This window comes from Zonotrichia albicollis, chromosome 10 (genome assembly GCF_047830755.1).
Source record: "Zonotrichia albicollis isolate bZonAlb1 chromosome 10, bZonAlb1.hap1, whole genome shotgun sequence".
Lineage (NCBI taxonomy): Eukaryota > Metazoa > Chordata > Aves > Passeriformes > Passerellidae > Zonotrichia > Zonotrichia albicollis.
The window spans coordinates 37,393,596-37,412,135 of record NC_133828.1 but is presented as its reverse complement, the minus strand read 5'-3'; the positions used below and the strand labels follow the sequence as shown (position 1 = coordinate 37,412,135).

Below are 18,540 nucleotides of genomic sequence, written 5' to 3'. Positions count from 1 at the left end.
CAGATGCCCAGGTGTTTTGAGCCACTGCATGCCACCACATTTCTGTCCATTTCCACCACATCAGTAATGTCAGGACACAGCACACTGTGCCCCTCTGTGGCATTGTCATTGATTCCTGATCTGCCAGCAATATAGGGCAAGGCAGACTATTGAGTCAGGCTTATGTGGGATCATGAATTGAAAGCTTGCTATAAAAAACATTAAATAATTAAAACACAAATTCCACCAGGGATGCTGAAATGAAGAGAAGCAATTTACAGTCAATGTGAGTGGATGCTCAGACAATGGACTCATTACATTTCTGCATTGAATATGTGTGCTAGTTAAAGCCCTGGTGAAATATTCCAATTGAAACAATGGTTGGAAAGTGATTTTCTAGCTTTCAGTAGCAACTATTCCCTGATCGAATCCACTGCTGAAATGTCAGGCATTCACCAAGGCATTTCTAAAGCACCATGCATTCTATCACTGACACATGCTGGCTACCAACCAGTGACCTTTGTGGACAAGGAAGGAGGGGAGGAGAGAAAGTGGAGAAGAATAATGGGAGTGGGGTGCAGAGAACACACCTGTAATCTCTGAAAGTCAAGTTACTCTCATCTCCCACCGAAGCTGTGAACTTCAACTCTTTGATGATTCCACAAATACAAAAAAGGTGGGTTTAGCATTGTTTGTGAAGATAAATTGTGTCTGTCCACACCCTAGCATCTCATGATTTTCTCTTGGATTTACCTTGGATTAGAACTTGCTGTTTGCAAATACCTTCTTTTGAGAACATAAAATGTTTTTCAAGCAGTGCTCTCTGTATGTAAACCACTGACATGAATCCTTCACTGATCATCTTCAGTCTGTTTTTTCAAGATGTAACATCATTATAAAACACCCAGTACAAACACTGATTGCTGAAGTGCAGATTGTTTTTCACATTTCCTTTGGCCTGATCCTGTAACCACAAACAGACATAAATAGTCCAACAGATCTTTATTTTTTTGCTCAAGAGAAGCCAACTGTATGTGTTGGAAGGGATGAGACTGTTAACGGTGAGTTGTGACATCTGCAGGGGGAAGGGAGAAGATGGACAGCTGTCTCCTTGTTTTACATGGCAAAGGACAGAGAAGCAGCAGGGAACTTCAGCCTGGACAGAGTCAGTAGGACAGGTCACAGCACTGGACTCTGCGCTCCAAAGGCACAGAGAAAAAGTGGTGTAAGTGGGTGAAAAGAAGCTGCACTTGATGTTTGTTGATTTACATTTTTGTCTGTGGTCTAAATGATTGAGCTGTAGGCCCACCCTAACAGTATTTTCAAACAAACAAAAATAAATTTTGGAAAAACTGGAAGGGGAATTATGAAGAGTTGCAAGGATAAAGCAAGACCTGGCGAATAGAGTTAAAAATCTTGATACACAGGCCTTAAACCTGATAGCTAAAATGAATATTTAGAAGGTCAGGATTGATGAATGCAGATAAATACAAAGGCATAAATTTGAGAGCTAGGCTACAAGGCCATCTTAAAAGTCTGCACAGCTGGTGGACTTCTCTCTCAAATTCCCAGACTAGATTTCTCCAGGTCAACAGCTACTTCAGTGGAAGTTACTGGCTTGATGCATACATTTCTGAATTATACCCTTTGGTTTTTCATGCAGGAGGTCAAATGTGTTGGTTCTGCTTGATGTGTGCAGTTACTTCTGAAGCTACTTCCTGCTTAAGACCTTTTGACACACATGTATCCCCCAGTGATTCCCCAAAGATACTTTTTAATACATAAACTTGTGCTTCCTAATTTTTTTGTTTCTAGATTTATACAGAAAAGAGAAGGAAAAAAAATAAAAGGAAGGAGAGTGAAGTGCTTTTTACTGTCCAGTATCTAGCCCTCTTAAAACAGAAAGGTGCTGTGCTCCAGCTGCATACACATTGCCTTTTAGAGGGTTTCTAATGGGTGGGCAACTTTTGGAATTCAGAAGGGAGAGGAAAGACTATATTAAAGACTATTAATTATTTTACCTAGGGAAAAGTAGAGTTTTTCTGCTATTTACAGAGCAGTGTAAGGAAAAAAATATAGGTCAAAATGCAAATGCTCCTCTAAGCTTCTCAAGCTACTGAGTTAATATATTTATTTTCTATTTTGCTATGTCAAAATACTAATAGTAATAAACAGCACAGTATTAAATATGTGTCCAAACACCAAGATGAATGTCAGTACCACACCTGGATGACTTGGTGAGGAAGTGCCATCATTTGAAAATACATGAGGGAGAGGTCCAGGGGCTGATGTGTCCCTTCACCACCTCTGCCCTGGTGTGGGGGACTTCCAGATGAACAAAGCACTGCAAGATTCTTACTGAACTTGACAATTTACAGGTGCTTAATTCCTCTTAAAACAACACAAAAACCTGCACCCTAACCCAAACTGTCACTTGAAAATTGGAACATGTCTTGATTAAGGTCATAGAAGAATGATAAGAGTGTAATGAAGAGTAATGAACAGCACTCAAATATGCTGAGTCTTACTGTTTTGCATTAAATACAAGGCAGTCTTTCTTCTTCGTATTACACTGTTAATTGCCAAACAGATATTTTGAAAAGCAGGTTCCAATTGATGTGTCCTTGGAGAAAGACTTGTGCTCACCCTGCAGAAAGCTTTAATTCCTTAGTGTGTTTTAAAATAAGGTTTTAGTGCTGAGCTTTCCGACTCAGACTTAATGCAATTCAAAAGATTTTTTTTTTTGACAGGGAAAAATGAGTAAAGTCACCAAGTTAACTGTCTTTGAAGGGAAAAAAAATCAAAGCTGAATAAATGTATGTCTTCCCTCAGCTTCTAAAACTCTGGTTTTGGAAATGAAAAAGTTTGCCATTTTATTCAATAAGCGGGTTCATAACACTTCTTGTATTTGTGTAAAATTGTAGAGGATTGTATGGAATGTAGCCACATTTCATTAACCCCTTTCTGAGACTGAGTACTCCACACCAACATTTTGAAATGTACATATTGCACAGAGTCAGAGTAGACCTTCCTCAGGGTCCCGGTGTCATTAATACTCTCTTCTTAATGAAATTTCTTGCTCTGTAACTTGATGGCACAACCTCTGACCTGTGTGAGGGCGCAGAACCTTATTAATGCACCCTGCTGAAGGAACTCGAAACCCTGTGTCCAGCTGACTCACCAGGCAGATGCTTCTCCCTTCTAACAGGACCTGAGCGAAGGCCATAAGCCTCGTCACGGAGACAGGGTGATCCTGTAGGACAGCCTGGGAATAACTAAGCTTGTAGCAAAAAGCTTTGGGCTTCTGCTGATTGAATGAGTCACAGAGCTAAGCCCAGCGAAGCTGGTAAATTTTACCCAACAGAGCTTATGCAGATCTTGGCTTCAATCCAGCAGAGCACTTAAGCACATGCTTAATTATACGCAAATGACATAGAGCAATTGAGGTACGCACGTGTTTTAGTGCGTTGCTGGGTGAAAGACTTTATTTAGAGAAACGTGGAAAAGTTGGTAACCCCTGAAAGAGGTGAAGTTGAGAGGTGCAAGTGACACCACAGCCACAGCCCGGTTTGGGTGGGGAGCCAGTCCAGGGAAAGTGTTGGGTTTTAAGGTTGGGCCTCTAGCAATTCTCCAAATGGTTTATTGTGCAGGTCATGGCGAACATCATGGTAATGGAGATTACAGGGCAGGAAACTCATGCTGGGACTTTCGGATGGATTTGGAGGCCCTGAGAGTCTGAGGCACACCACGTGTGTAATGCCACTGGCAGCCTGCAGTGGGGCCTCACCCCAGAGAAGCATCACGAGTGGGGAGCCAGATCAGGCTTTACTTCTTTACATTGAGCCCTGAACAGGCTGCCCAGGGAGGTCGTGGAATCTCCCTCTCTGGAGACATTCCAAACCCACCTGGACGCGTTCCTGTGCCACCTGCTCCAGCTGACCCTGTCCGGCCAGGGGGTTGGACGGGATGATCTCCAGAGGTCCCTTCCCACCTTAACAATTCTGCAATAGTCGAGCCATCTCCCTGACACCGTTCCGGCCTTCTCTGCTCCGGGCGGCCCTGCCGCGCATGAAGCCGCTGGCCGGGCACCGAGGGGCCCGGGGGCCGCCCCCCGCCGGGGCCGATGCCCGGAGGGTCTCTCCCGCCCCGCCTCCGCTCGGGGCCGGCGCGGGCAGCGCTCCCACGGCCGCGGCGGCCTCCTGACCCGCGCGTAACCCGGCACCGCCCGCCCCGGCAGCGGCCGCAGCCCCGGCGCGGCTCCCGGCTGCCGGCTCGCTTCCCCATCGCCGTCATCGCCATCCTCCTCCTCCTCCTCCCGTCCCGCCGGTCCTCCGGGCGCGTTTCCCGTGGTGCAGCGCGCGCGCGGCGCTCTGGCCGGGTGTCGCTGTCACCGCCCGCGGACGCTCGGCGGAGCAGCAGGAAGGAGCCGCCGCCGCCGCCGCTCCCCCCGGGCCCCCCCCGCCGCCGCCGCCGCCCCGCCGGCCCCCCCTGCCCGCGCCCCGCCGCCCCCGCCATGCCCGGGGCCGCGGCACGGCCGCTCTGAGCCGCCGCCGCCGCCGCCGCGCCCCGGCCCGGCCCGGCCCGGCCGCCTTCTCCTCGCAGCTCTGCGGCCGGTAAGTGCCGGCGGGAGCGAGCCGGGGCCGGTCGGGGCCGTTCGGTGCGCGGAGGGAGGGCGGGAGGAGGAGGAGGACAGGGAGGGGAAGAAGGGAAGGAGGGGAAGGGGGGGCCGCGGCGCGGTGCGTCCCGCATGGGCCGCGCTTGGCCCCGGCGCGGAGAGGCCGGCGGGGAGCGGGGATGAAGAGGCGGCGGGCGCCCTCCGCCCGCTGCTCCCGCTCCGTCCGCTCCCCCGGCCCGGAGCCGCGGGGCCGCGCAGGCCGCGCCGGGGCGGCGGGGATGGGGCCGGCGGGGCTGCCTGACAGACGGACAAAGAGCTGACGGACGGACGGACGGACAGCGCGTCCCGCCGGCCCCGTCCTCCCGGGCCGTATCCTCCCGCTGCCCGCCGCTCCATTGTTCCCGGTGTAAGATAGGTGAAGCGTGCCGACCTGCGAACAGTCATTTCGTTTGGTTTTATTTCTGCATAACCTTCTCAGAGTCTCCTCTCAGCTGCTCGGAGGAAGCTTTTGCACGGCACCTCTTTTCCCCAGCGTCGGGAGCTGCTAACAAGTGCCAGGCTGGAAGTGGCTTGGGAGAGCAGGGGGGACCAGTAGGAGTTGAAGAGAAATTAGTTGGGCTTCAAACACTTTCACTCATCAACATCATTCCTCCCCCGATTCCTGCCAAACCTCAGCTGGGGTGAGTGCAGCAGCGTCTGCATTAAGCTGGCTCATGGAAAGGGAAGACATTTATGTTGCAAACATAAATCATCTCTCTGATCACTTTGTTTTTGTAAACTGTTTAGGGCAGCTGTGAGAGATTTTGCAGAATGATTTTTAAAAAAAGTGGATGTGTGCAATCCAGTGATCACAATTTTAGTCTTGCTTTGAAAGTCTGCTTGGAGCATGACCTATCTCTGTCTGCATACACGTGACATTCTGGTCCAAGAAGTTGTAGATGGGAGAGATGTCTTAGGCCTGATGAGCAGCATCTTTGCCACTGGACAGGACAAATGACAGAGAACTGTGTTTTTTCTTTTGAATAGGATCTCAGTGGCTTTGTTTATTTCTGTGCTTATTTGCAAATGTCAGTAGTACTTTACAAGCTTGCTAGTAAAGTATGCATGGGCCCACCCATCATGCTTCAACATTTTGGAGTGCCCATATTCAATTTCGTTATTGTAAGTGGTATAAATTTTGTAGCCATTCTCCATGAGTTTGGTCAGTATGCCTTGTGAATGGAAGAAGTAGAAAAACAGTACTACCCTGCATCAATTTTTGCAGCTGTTCTTATCCTGTTCTCAAAATCACTCCAGATAAACCAGTGGTCTGATTGAGGCTTAACATCTATCCTGCTGTGTGAGAGGTTTGCATACCCTCAGGCCATGTTAGTTTTCCAACGATCCCTTGCAGCGTTTGGGTTTGTGCATTGTCCAGTGACAGCTGTCATCTGCAGGAGTTTGGCTGCCCCGGAAGCTCTGGAGCATGTGAGGCCTGCTTTCCTGTGCATCTCCTGGGATCTGCAGGCTCCTGGTACTGACACATTCATAGCACAGACCAGCAAAGCCTGCTCTTGTTGCAGTAATTTAGGAAAACAAAATTCAGTCTCAGTTGCAGTTTCCTGAAAACTGTTGTCATGGCCTTTCCTCATGAATAGGCAACTGAATGTATGTGTGTGTTCAGTTTCCAAAAGTGTTTCCTTTGTATTTTTTTCTGGATGGCTGCATGCCCCTCTTCCTCAAGTATACCTGTACTTCAGTCAGTGAGCTGATGTAGATGAAGAAAGCTGAAAAAGATGAGGATGATGTCTTGCATTTAGACTGCTGTGTGCATGTGTCCTTCTGTCTTTGCTCCTCAGGCTGAGACCTGAGAGAACAGATGTGTATGTGATCTGTGCTTCTGTTACTCTGTCTTGCGTGCTTCATGCCTACTGTATTGCAAACATATTCTGTTCATGGAAAAACCCTAATATAATGCATCATGAAATCAAGCTATTAAGTGGGTAAGTAGCTACTTGAACAACCACAGTGATTTAAAAAAAAAAGGGAGAAGAATTATTCATAACGTGAAAAGTTATGTTGCAGGCTGAGTTGTTCACCTGAAGGAATATATACTTTGGGAATATTGTTATGTAGTTTCTCAAAAGGTGGTTTTCCCTCTGAGTTCAGTGTGTACAAGTTTATTTGTATGAGGATTTAAAGCACTGTGGAGCGTGGGGATGTTCTAAAGACAGTTGGTGTAAAACCATTGAGGTTGGAAGTTTGTACTTCCCTCTGAGAATTTCTGTGTACCACAATGCTAATAATATATTACTCTAGTGAAATATGGTAATGGTTCATCTTAAAGAGTTTATCTCACTTCTAGATATGTTCTCTGCACCACAGATTCAGTAAAATAGATTTGCAAATAGTGGAGCTCAGGGTATCAGCTGTTAGTAGATGGATTTAGGTTAAACATTTAAACATGTACTAATGGGAAGGAAGTGTTTGTATTCTAGTAATTTTGGGAGAAACGTGGTGGGTTTGGTTTCTATGTCTGCTGCAAGACATTTGTGATTTTTTTGTGCTGGAATCTCTGTAGTGTCTTCCTCCAGCGAGGATTGCTGTGTGGGCTCTTACAAATGGAGACCTGTCTGTGGGGAGCAGCTTGATGGAGTGGGCCTTAATCTATCAAAACCCCTTTAAGTGTTTAGCATAATTTGGGATTAAGTTTGATTTAATTTTGGCTCTAATATAAAATACATTTTTCTCTGTGAAATAGTGGAAGTTAAATAAGAAATAGTAACACTGGGGTAATATCTTTTGTAAATGAAGGTACTGCTGTTGCCCTAAATATGGAATAAAGCATCCAGCTTTCCTGTCCAAACTGAACATGTCCTATATGTTAAATGAATGGCACAAGCACTGAAAAGTAAGCTCCAGTGGAAATATTTTTTGCTTTGAAAGTTCTTAAATGGATCTAACAGAGAAATAGATAGGTTTTATTTAAAATAAGTACTTCCTCTGCCTTTGCCTGGCAGTTTAATGATAGCTGCCTTTCAAACCAACATCATTTTTGATGAAATAGATTCAAGCCTTCAGCTTGCAGTCTGATCTGCATAACTGAGTGTTTAAAGACAAAAGTGGTCCCCCAAAGGCTCCATGGATGTAACCAGACATGGGTGTCTGCTTCTATCAGGTTGCAGGGCTTATGTAAAGGATCAGTTCTGTGATTAAGTTCCACTTTAATTTGCCGAGGTTTTTTTTGAAAGAAATATTTTTGGGAAAATTATATTTTTTGAAGTACTGAGATTCATGATTTTTTTTTCTTTTTTCAGTTCTGTAAATTGGTATCTGTGCAGAAACCCTTGTACTAGTATTGAGTTAAATGTACAAACTTACTGTTTTTTAACAGCTGAGACATAGCTATTGACAAAATGTGTCAGCAAACCACAGCCATTGGCTATAATATGTAGTTATATGCCAAGCACAAAATTTCTGTCTAACAAAGGAAAATCCATTCAGATTTTCATGAGATTTATTTTCATTTACACAAATGCTGTTACTTTATTTCAGTACTTTCCAGTGAAGTTAAATACACAACCCCATCTGTTTAGCTCATTAGCTGGTTCTCTATATACATTTTAAATATACATTTTTTAATCTTCATAGAACAGAATGTTTTATACATCAGCAGTAATTCCATAAACTACACAAGTGATAAAATTTTAAACTATTTAACTTACAATTTATTGTACAAATTAAAATACAATAACATATGTGAGTATTCAAATATTATATGTGATTAAATTATCTTCCCCTGACTCTATACAGAGATATTTTTTGTATATCATTCATCATGTTGGATAAAATACTTGGAAAAAACCTATAATATGTTCTAACAAAACTTGATTCTAAGTGAATCCCAAGGGGAAATTTGCTGTCTTTTAGAAAGACTGTGCAATCCACAACATGCAGAAGGGTTAGAATCTCCTGATAACTTCTTTCACACTCTCAGAATATTATTTTGGGAGATAGTATAGAAGCTGGTACTGCTTTTGCTCCAAAATAATTTTTAATGTACTCAGGATATTATCAGTGTGTTAGTGCATTCCAGGCTATGATATCAAGGGATAGCACTGTGAATACTGCAATGTAGTTAATGTATTACTAGGTTATATTATTTTATTATTTCATTGCACTTTTGAAAGCAGCAAGCCATAGCTCAATAACAGCATGTGTATTGGCCTGATCCTGGAACTGATACACTCTGCTGGCATCTTAGTATCACAGTATCTGCATCTTGTCACGGTATGTGCAGAAAATCTCAAGACAGTGCTGTCTAATTCTTCCCTTATGACTAGGATGACATTTTTATAAGCGCAGAATTAAACAGTCTGATGATAAAATGAAATCTGTGTGGGATGAAGTTCCAACCTGCAAACAGCAGTAGACTATAATTTATGAACAGCCTATCAAATATAAACTGTCTAGATCTCTTGCACTGGAAAAAACCAAAAAAATCCAACATAAAAACCAAAACCAAAAATCAAGGTGCCTCTAAAATGTCCATAAACCAATTTCTTGATATAACATGTGATATTACTCATGTGTAAGGCTGTTGTGATATCTGTGTGAGCTCAGCTATGTGACTGATAGAGCCTTCTGCTCTAAAATAGTTTCAAATGGCAGCTGCATCTGCAAGGGTAAAAGATGCCCATTCATAAAAACTTGTACAACTGTCTTAAATGTTTTTGTAATAATTTCCCTTAAAGGCTCTATTAACTTTTGTTACTTATGCACCCCACCATGGGTATAAAAGACTCCATTAGAGAGGTTTACAATGCCAGTAACATCATGACTAGGTCAGGTTACCTCAGTGCAAGAGGTGAGGTGAGAAATACTGATGCTGTGCAGATGTGTCATAGTTACATGATCACTAGCAGTATTTAAGAAAAGGGAAAACCCAACTTTGCTCATTCTCTGAATATTAACTGCTATATGATTGCCCTGAAAATTTGTCAGATTTTTCTTTTTCTGTTGTTAGGATTGTATTTGAGTCAAGGAAATGGTGATAATGCTCCTAAAAAGTGTGTGTGCATGCAGATATGCGAGACTCTAGTAGCATGTATTTATGATGCTGTCTGGCCTAAAGCTCTAGTCCTGGAGAATGAGAAATGTTCATCATAAAGTGAAGTTTATTTTGCCAAACAATAAGCAGTGTGTTATAGTGCCTGGGAAGTCACTGGGAAGGGGCAAAGCAAGGAAGCAGTTTCTAAATACACTGGGTTTCTGCAGGTTTCCGTGGGTACTGAAAACTCTCCAGGCTTGCTTTCAACAAGTGATCTTTAGAATTGCACTGCAGACATTCTTCAGTTTTGTAAAGGCAGGGAAGAGAGAGCAAAGTGAGAATGTAAGCCAAGAAATAAATACATTTCACAGGATCCATGGATGATTTTTTTAGTCTGTAGGCATTATAACAGTCAGAATTTCCAGATTCAGTGGATGATTTCAGAGTGTCTCAAATAGGAGCACTCTGAAGGGAATTATCATCTCCTGAGGCATGATTCTCCTCTGGTTTTGACCACATACACACAGTGGTTTCTAACATAGGTCTCTGTTGCATGTCAGTCTCTATCAAACAAAATCCATGTGAGATGAATGACAATTGCCAGGCTTTTTAAGTTGGGTCATTTATAACACTGAGCAGTTCTTGATGCAACAGTACCTATATACATAAATTTAAGACATGTTCTCTTTTGTGTCTGTAAAATTTCTTTTAACAAAGAAATTATTCACTGTAGATTGGTAAACTCAACCAACTCCTTTTTACTAGAGTAATCTTGCACTGCTTACTTTGAAGAAAATTTTTGTATTGACCACTGTAGATCAACTGCAGAAGGAGGTGGTTAATCCTCAGGACACCAACATATGATACAATTATTTTACCAAAATCACTTGCAGATTTTCCAGACATGCCCATGGTTTTTGACTTCTATTTTGATCTTATAACTGGTTTTCTTGAAAATAAAGTCTAGTGTGAAAGTGCCCTGAGTGAATATTGCTTTAACAATATCAAATAAAAATGAATCTTTCATATGGGAAAGACTGCTGTCATCCTTCAAGGAGGAAAGCTTTATTAGGCTGTGGTTCTCAGGAGCTTCTTTTGTCACTGGTGAATCTGACAGTTATATTTTGTGATGAATTTTTGTCTGAGTCAGCAAAAAGATTTTAAAGTTATGTGACTGTGTTCTGAGGAGCAGGAAAGCTTGTATTGTTATGGGGTATAATGAAGTAAGGAAAAACTACTTGACTTTAGTGTTGTTTTTTCCTGGTAGAGATGATGAAGTTGTCTTTTTAAATGACTCGTAAAAAAGAATTTTTATGTATTTGAAATGTGGGTTTTTATGATCACCAATGATGAAATTAAGTTAGTGAGAGGGGAATTAAAATAGAGTTTATAGAAGAGGAGCACACAGAGGATGATCATCCAGTTGTCACAGTATTTTGCTGGAAGATGTGAAGTAGGTGGCAATTTGTAGACAAAACCAGTGGGCTTGTTGTCTGAATCTGACAGTTAAAAGTAGATCATGCAAACCAGGCATGTTCAGCTGGTGCCTGTTAAGAATCAGTGTTACATACACTATACTGCATCAAATGTAGTGCAGCTTTAAGTGTGAGTTTACTGTCACTTTCCAAGGAACAGCAATGTAAAAGGACAAACTGACAGAAAATTTAATCTGTCAGTTCTTTGCATGATCTCACATTTTACTGTCTAGTGTGCGTTTGTGTCACCCCTGGATTACATTCCTTGTAGGTCACAGGACAGGCAGGGGGCTTTCTGCAGTTGTGCTGGTGATGAGAGTGTGGCTGCACATGCAGAAAAAATGGAATCTCTTGTAGTTACATCTTATGTGCCTAAAATTTGCTGTACCAGTGGGCAGCTCTTCATTTCCCACATTTTATTGGACAGAAGTTCAGCAGAGAAGTTTTGGCTCTGGTGCTTCTATCTTGGGTACTTGGACAGGTGGTGTTAGGACAAGGGGTAATGAACTGAAACAGGGTAGATTTAGAGTAGCTATTAGGAAGAAATTTTGGCTGTGAGAGTGGTGAGACGCTGGATTGGCTGCCCAGAGAAGCTGTGGATGCCCCATCCCTGTCAGTACTCAAGGCCAGGCTGGATGGGGCCCTGAGGGAAGGTGTCCCTGCCCTGGCAGGGGGTTTGGATCTGGGTAGTCTGTAGGGTCCCCACCAAGCCAAACCATTCAAGGATTCTGTTACAAATTGTTGCCCTGTTACCTGTGGAATACATCTTTGCATTGAGGGAACATGGGTGAGTGCAGCTGCATCTGTATGAGTCTCTCAACATGGATGCATGAGGAGCCAGTATCTGGAAAGCAGTCCATAAACACAGAATATGCTGTAGTTTTCTTTCATCTGAATCCTGTCAGAATATTTTCTAGCTTTACAGATTGGTTTCCTGTTTGCTTAATAATATAGATTATATGGAATGTGTTATTTGACTATGGGTTCTCAAAAATTTCAGACCTGTTTGGAATAGCAGCCCTTAATAGCAGCAGTCTGTGAGTTGATGGCACCAAAAACCTTCAAGATTTTTATTCCTAGTAATTACAGGAGTTGTTATAAACATGTATTATATCTTTTAATCATTCTGAATTTCTGTTTTAGTGTATTCTAGGACTTAATTAGTGAGAATTAGCTGCAGGGCACCAAAGTCATTGAGGTAGAATCCAATTTCCACAACCTTTTTATTCAAGAGGGCACAATCCTGAGAAGTCTGTGTTTTATATTTTGGATTATTTTCAGTGTTAGCTAATGGGCCAGGATATCTGTGTTATTATTGCTCTTATAAAATAGTTTCTAGACATCTCATGTTTTGGCTTGCCTCAATCTGAAAATGGACTTAAGTGCCTGAAAATTGTTTGAGAAATTTAAAACTGTAATGAGGAAAAATCACCTTGGGGTATGTGGTAGAAGTCAGTGGGATTCCTTGTTCATACCAGTTTTGAAGTATCAAGGGAAAGAGTTACCTGGAAGTTCTTGCTGAGGTTGTGGATAGTCTTTTGAAGAGGATACACTGCAGAAGCACACTGGATTTAATACTTGATTTGCCTTTTTTTTCTTTCTTTTGAAGTGAGGGTCATTGAGATTAAAAATGAATTAAAAGAGGCTGATTTACAATTCTGGAATTTTATGTAAGTGGGATAGGAATAGTTCTTAGTTGATTTAATCTGACCACAAGTGTTGGTTAGCAGTAGGGAGGTGGTGGATTTGTTGCAACAGTGTGGAAAAAAAATTCCTAACTGGAGACGAGTATACTCTTAAAAAAACCTTTTTTTGTTGTCTTGGCAGATGTACATGGGCTGTAACATGCTTGTGTTCCAAGAGGGGTTTTGAGAAAGTGACCTGATTGCTCATTTCCATGATTTTAGAGTGTATTTCTACTCCTTCCTCCTCTGGCTGATTTCATACTATCTTTAAATACTAACACATGTCAGTTTATGTGCTGAATCTTCTGTTTATTCCCGATGAAGGTGCTTGGTACTGTTCTGATGCTATAACAGAGTGCTGTTTAAGCCACAGCAATCCCTGATTCCACTGATGAAAATTGCTCCTTGATGCCCAGTTTGTAACTGCTTGAATATCTGAAGAGCGGTGATAGATTTTCTTTTTCTGGTTCAGTGTTGGTCAGTGCTCTCCCTAATGTAGCATCACAACATCCTCTGCTCCTTGATTTTCATCATGCTTTAAAGGAAAGAAAGTGCTACCACCAGGGTATCTAGGTTGAGATCCTGCTTCTAGTGATACCTAAATCATTGTCACTGCACTGGTTTTATATTCCAGAGCTGCCATCTCTGAAGGGTCCAAATGCTTCATGGAAATGGCATGAGCATTCTGTGATCCTTTTCCTTACCTGGTGAGATTCTTATATGGGCTTTTTCCCCCCCATTGACTAGATTGTGTGTTGCCTTGTGTTTATGTTAGCAAATGTGAAGTAGATATTTAATTTTTAGTTGCCAGGTATATTAGCCTTATGGAATAGCTAGATTGCTAAAAGGCCTTTTTTTTATATAGGTAGGATAAACATGTAGGGTTTGAAGAGTGGAGCAGTGAGTGGAGATCTGTGTCTATGAGCTTTAGGCTCTTTCGGGTCTCCTTTGGCCCCTGAAGGTAACACTGTGGTATTTGAAAAGCAGTACAGAAAGCACAGGATTTGCCTGGTGTGTCTGGTGTGAATCTTTTGCTAGAGAGGTGTTCATTCTGTCATGTTTCGGATTAACTGGATTGTTTGAGTTTCTGTTCCATGTGTAGATAGATGAAGGGTGTGTTTGAAACACAGCTGAAATGAAGTAAATATCCATTAAAAATGAAGTTACACTGAGGTATGACAATGCTTCCTCTGCAGAAGAATGAGATGAGAAAATGTTCCTTGCTTGGTGGAAAGTTGATGCCGAGAGAGTCAAGCACATTTTGTAGAATTTGTTTTGAGATGTTTCACAGAATGTAATCTTACCCTGAATAGGTTTGCTGAAATGAAGTTAGGGAAAAAATGCCTGCTCTGTGCATGGTGATGTGCTAAAGTTGAAATTGGGACTGAGGAGAATGCTTCCTGTATTCTAAAATACTTGCATTGATTTCACAACCTGAGAGCCCATGTTGAAATAACGTTGAGTGCTGAAGTAAGATTTAGAAATATCACCTGGGCTGTATTGTTGTTATTCATGGCTTTCTCACCTATGGTTTAAAATGGTGGGGTTTTTTTTCCTGTAAGTTTTCCTTGTGCTGTCATGTATGTCAATGAGGAATGTCTTCCAGAATCTCTAAGTTGGCTTTTGCAGCTAACTTCCAGGTTTTTGAGCAAAACCTTCTTGGTTATACTTCTATTAGCTTATTGTCCAATGTTATTTAGTCCATGTGGATGTATTAAGTAATTGTCTTGAATTTTTCTGTAATTACTGTTTTTCTTTGGTACTTGTAGATGGCCTTTTAGAAAATATTGAAGCTGAAGTAAAGATATTACGAGAAAAGTACAGTTTTAAAAGAGCAGTTTTTTAGAAGAGTAAGTCAAGTATGCAAGCCTTAAAATTGCAGCATTGAGCTTTACCTGTGCCTCTTAATTTTACCGTACTCTTTATATTATTAATATATTGCATCTTAATATTATGCCATATTATTTCATGATACATGAACCCCAAAGCCCCTGCCTTTTTGAATGTCCATGAATTGGATAAGCAGTTGCTTATCCAATTCATACTTTGCTTTCTTCTTTTTGCATAACTTGTGTTCTCTTAATGTGCTCTGCTTAATCCTGCTCTGAAGGCAGAATGGATATATTTCTTTGTGAAATTTGTAATAGTTATCAGTAGGCTTGTGAGACCCTCAGAGATAATGTCTGCTGCTCGCTTCACACCTAAATCCTAGGTGGATCATTGCTCTTGATTTAGAGACAGGAAGTGGAAAGATGGGAGGGCAAATGATTTGCCAAAATAACAGATTTTCTCCAAAAGCAGAGGCAGATCTGCAAAAAGAGGCCAAATCTCTAGTAGTTCTGTTGCACCATGGTGTTAAACAGTGTTTCTCTTTTCAAAGTCTTACTGTCATGCTTACCTTTTCTTGATGGCAGTCCCACATTGGTGTGCCCCATCCTCTAATGATTCTGCACCAAAGTGGCCACTCCGTGTTGGTTGGAAACCTTCTGGTGGTTGTGCTTTCTGGTCAGTGGGTAGGTCCTGGGGAGACCAGATCCCTCTTACTACCTTCTCACAGCAGTTTCCTCAGTCATTGGTGCAGGTTTACCTTTCCATCTGAGGTGTGCTGCCTTCTCCCCTCAGGCTGCAGGAACAAGAGCACCACAAACTGATTAGTTCACCCTTGTGACCTATATTGAATATTGCTTGTTGTTACAAGTATTTTACTATGCCTCAGGGAGAGGAAATGGATTTATCTTATTTTATGGCTGGAGAATTGGTGCCTGTGAGCAAGGTGAAAACTTGTGTTTGGTGTGAATGTCCATTGAGCTCTTTAAGAGCTTTTTTAAAAATGAAAATAGAAGCATTGCATTCATCTTTGTGTTTTTAAAGTAGTGCTGTAAGTGACGTAATTGCAGCCCTGAGTACTCAGCATTTTGGGTACATCTGACCCAAATGTGTCAGAATAAGCAGCCAGAAAATGTGCCAAATATAATAATTGATCACCTATTTTAAAAAAACTTTTGTAGAAAGGGCTTGATCCTAATTTGCAAGGTAGGGTTCAACTGCCTAAATGGTCACAGCTTTCTTTTCATGAACTCTCTGACTCACGCATGTTTTGGCACTTGTAACAAACAGAGCAAAGATCTTGTAATCTGTCTGACTAGTTTCACATATTTTTGTGGAGCATTCCATCCAGTGTGCTGTAGCAAACCACATATGTATGTATATATATATATACACACACACACATATATTTATGGTATTTGTGTTTTAAAAATGTACAGTACCAGTATTTGTGCCCTGTCTCATTTGCAGCCTTGTTGAACTTCATGAAGTTCACACAGGCCCATCTCTCCAGGCTGTCAGGTCCCTCTGGATGGCATCCCTTCCCTCCAGGGCATCCACCACTTGGTGTCTTTGGGAGCTTGCTGGGGGTGCCCTCAATCCCACTGTCCATGTCCCTGACACAGATGTTAAACAGTGCCAGTCCCCCAATCCCTGAGCAATCCCATTTGTCGCTTGTCGCCACTTGGGACATTGAGCCATTGACCACAACTCTGAGTGCAACCATCCAGCCAGTTCTTTATCCACCAACAAGAAGGAACAGATGCACACACATATACAGGCCTTTGGTGTTTGGGCCAATTTGAGAGCAACAGCAGGTTGTCATCTTCTGTACAGCAGCACTAGCATAGTGCTTGTGATGAGTAGAGATGCTTCAGGGATACTTGCAGATGGTAAAGAAGTTGTGAGGCCCAAGGAGTTTAAGGACTTGTAAAAAAAATCACATTTTAAAAAATCTGAGCATTAGAGTAGGCACCAATGATAGGGAGGATTCTCAGAGTTAGGAGGAGAAATTAATTGACCTTATTGAATTAATTAATTGACCTTAATTCAATGACCTTAGCTGTTGGATTGGCTCAGCTTTGGGATAGAACTGCACTGTTGTCAAAATCAAATGAAAAGCCATTTGACACACTATCTGAAATATTTTTATAAAGTTTCAGCTTGGGGCATGCATGAGATAGATGAAATTTCACAAAATTTTCACCAGTTGGACTGAAGGTGTAAAATGCAACTTAGAAGATGCTAGGTAGCCTTAGCTACATGTAGTGTTTGTTTTCCTCAGTATAAATGTCACCAGAAGTCCCCAGAATGAGGTCTTTTGAGAGTCCAAGTTTCATGGTGCAAAGACAGAAATCCTGCAGTGTTCTTCTGAGGTTAACTATCCAGTGGGAAAAATTCCCAGATAAATTCTGAAAAATAACTATTTTCTAGTAGTTTATGATTTAGTGCTACAAAACCAGTGGCTTTTTTTTTTTTTTCCCAGATAAAAAGTAGCATTGCCTGTGATTTTTGGACTATTTAAAGTATGTTTGTGACACTGGTAGCACCCCTGTGGATTTTGACATGGAACTGTGGCTTTTTAAATACAGCATCACAAGCTTTTCCATATGCACATTTGATATTGAATTATGGTTATGCTGGTGATGATGGAATACAGATTTCAGGATAAGAAAGGTGACAAAGATTTTCACACATGGATAATTTTATGCACGATAAGGAGATTTTCTGTGAGTAATCCTGTTGATTGTAATAGGACTATTCACAGCTCAGTATGAGTGTAAATCTTGGTGGAGTCAGGCCCTGCACTGGCATGTGTTCAGCAACATGGAGCACTCAGAAATAACTGTGCAACAAGTCATAAGAGTGTATCATATGTTACCTTTTAGAATGTGTTGATTTTATGATCTGTTAACCTTTTCATGATGATTTATGTTTGATTGCTTTCTTTTTGCAAGTCAACACATTCTAATTGATTCTTAAAAATCCATGTGTGTTAATTTAAAAATCATTCTTTTAGCTGGGTGTTATTTTTCTGAGTAGGGATAAGAGAGAATTTTATTTAATGTTCTTTATTTAGAGCCATTAAGTAGGGTATTATTCTTTACTCTCTAGGCTTCTGTGGTATGGTAAAAATTGAACCTTTGATATTGTGAAAGCTAGCTGTGTTTCCTTTTGTATTGGACTATATCCATATTTTAATAGTGCAACTAAATATATTGTCTGATGTGATGAGAATAGTCAGCATTTTTCATGGTTTGATAGGGATTTAAAGTGGATGTTAGGAACCTGTTCAGTTCTAATTTTTCTCTTCCTTTTGGAGGGGCTTGCATTGGTGGTGGTTTCATTCATGGAAATGCTTAAACATTAGTAGTTTTAAACATGCTATTAGGCCCTGTTGCTATCTTTTTCTTCATTAGCATCAGGAATTGTAGAATTATTGGTGATTTTATACTTCATTTTAGGAGGAAGGCATTTGAGAATGTAGATAGCCATTTTCCCATGGTCTGAATTTGGCATAGCCGTTGGGTATGTGTGGGTGGCAGCTCTGAGGTGTTGCTCTGGGTGTGCACATGCCTTTGTGGGGCAGTTTCACAATGCACTTTGATCTGATCCAACCTCTGAGCACTCCTGGAGAAGATGTCCTGTTCCCTGCTCCTGCTTCCTCACTGCCCATCTCCTGTATCCTCCTCCTGCTCTGTCCTCCTGGCTTTTCCGTGGGAATGTTTCTGTCCAGCTCCCTTCTCAGCTGCAGGATGCTGCGCTCAACCCAGAGTAGGCAACGAGGAGATCTGAGGGGGGAGAGGTGCAGGACGCTCCCCTTTGGGCAGGTACCCCCTCTATTGAGTTGTTTCTTGCAGTATCATTGGGAGTTGGGTAATTAAAACATCAAATATCCCACTGGGATGGCCTATCAGCTGTAGTTGATTT

General features: G+C 41.9%; 1 protein-coding gene across 4 annotated transcripts in view; it reads left to right on the top strand.

Moving 5' to 3' along the window:
- Positions 1 to 4,455: 4,455 nt before the first annotated feature.
- The window catches only part of ZNF148 (zinc finger protein 148), a 36,080-nt gene continuing 21,995 nt past the window's right edge, over positions 4,456 to 18,540 (top strand). For 3 of the 4 annotated variants that reach the window (XM_074548828.1, XM_074548827.1, XM_074548825.1), the window contains exon 1: positions 4,456 to 4,592. The gene's annotated coding sequence lies outside the window, so the exon portion shown is untranslated. Of the gene's footprint in view, positions 4,593 to 5,072; positions 5,275 to 18,540 lie in introns of all 4 variants that reach the window. The other variant, XM_074548826.1, reaches the window with a different exon arrangement.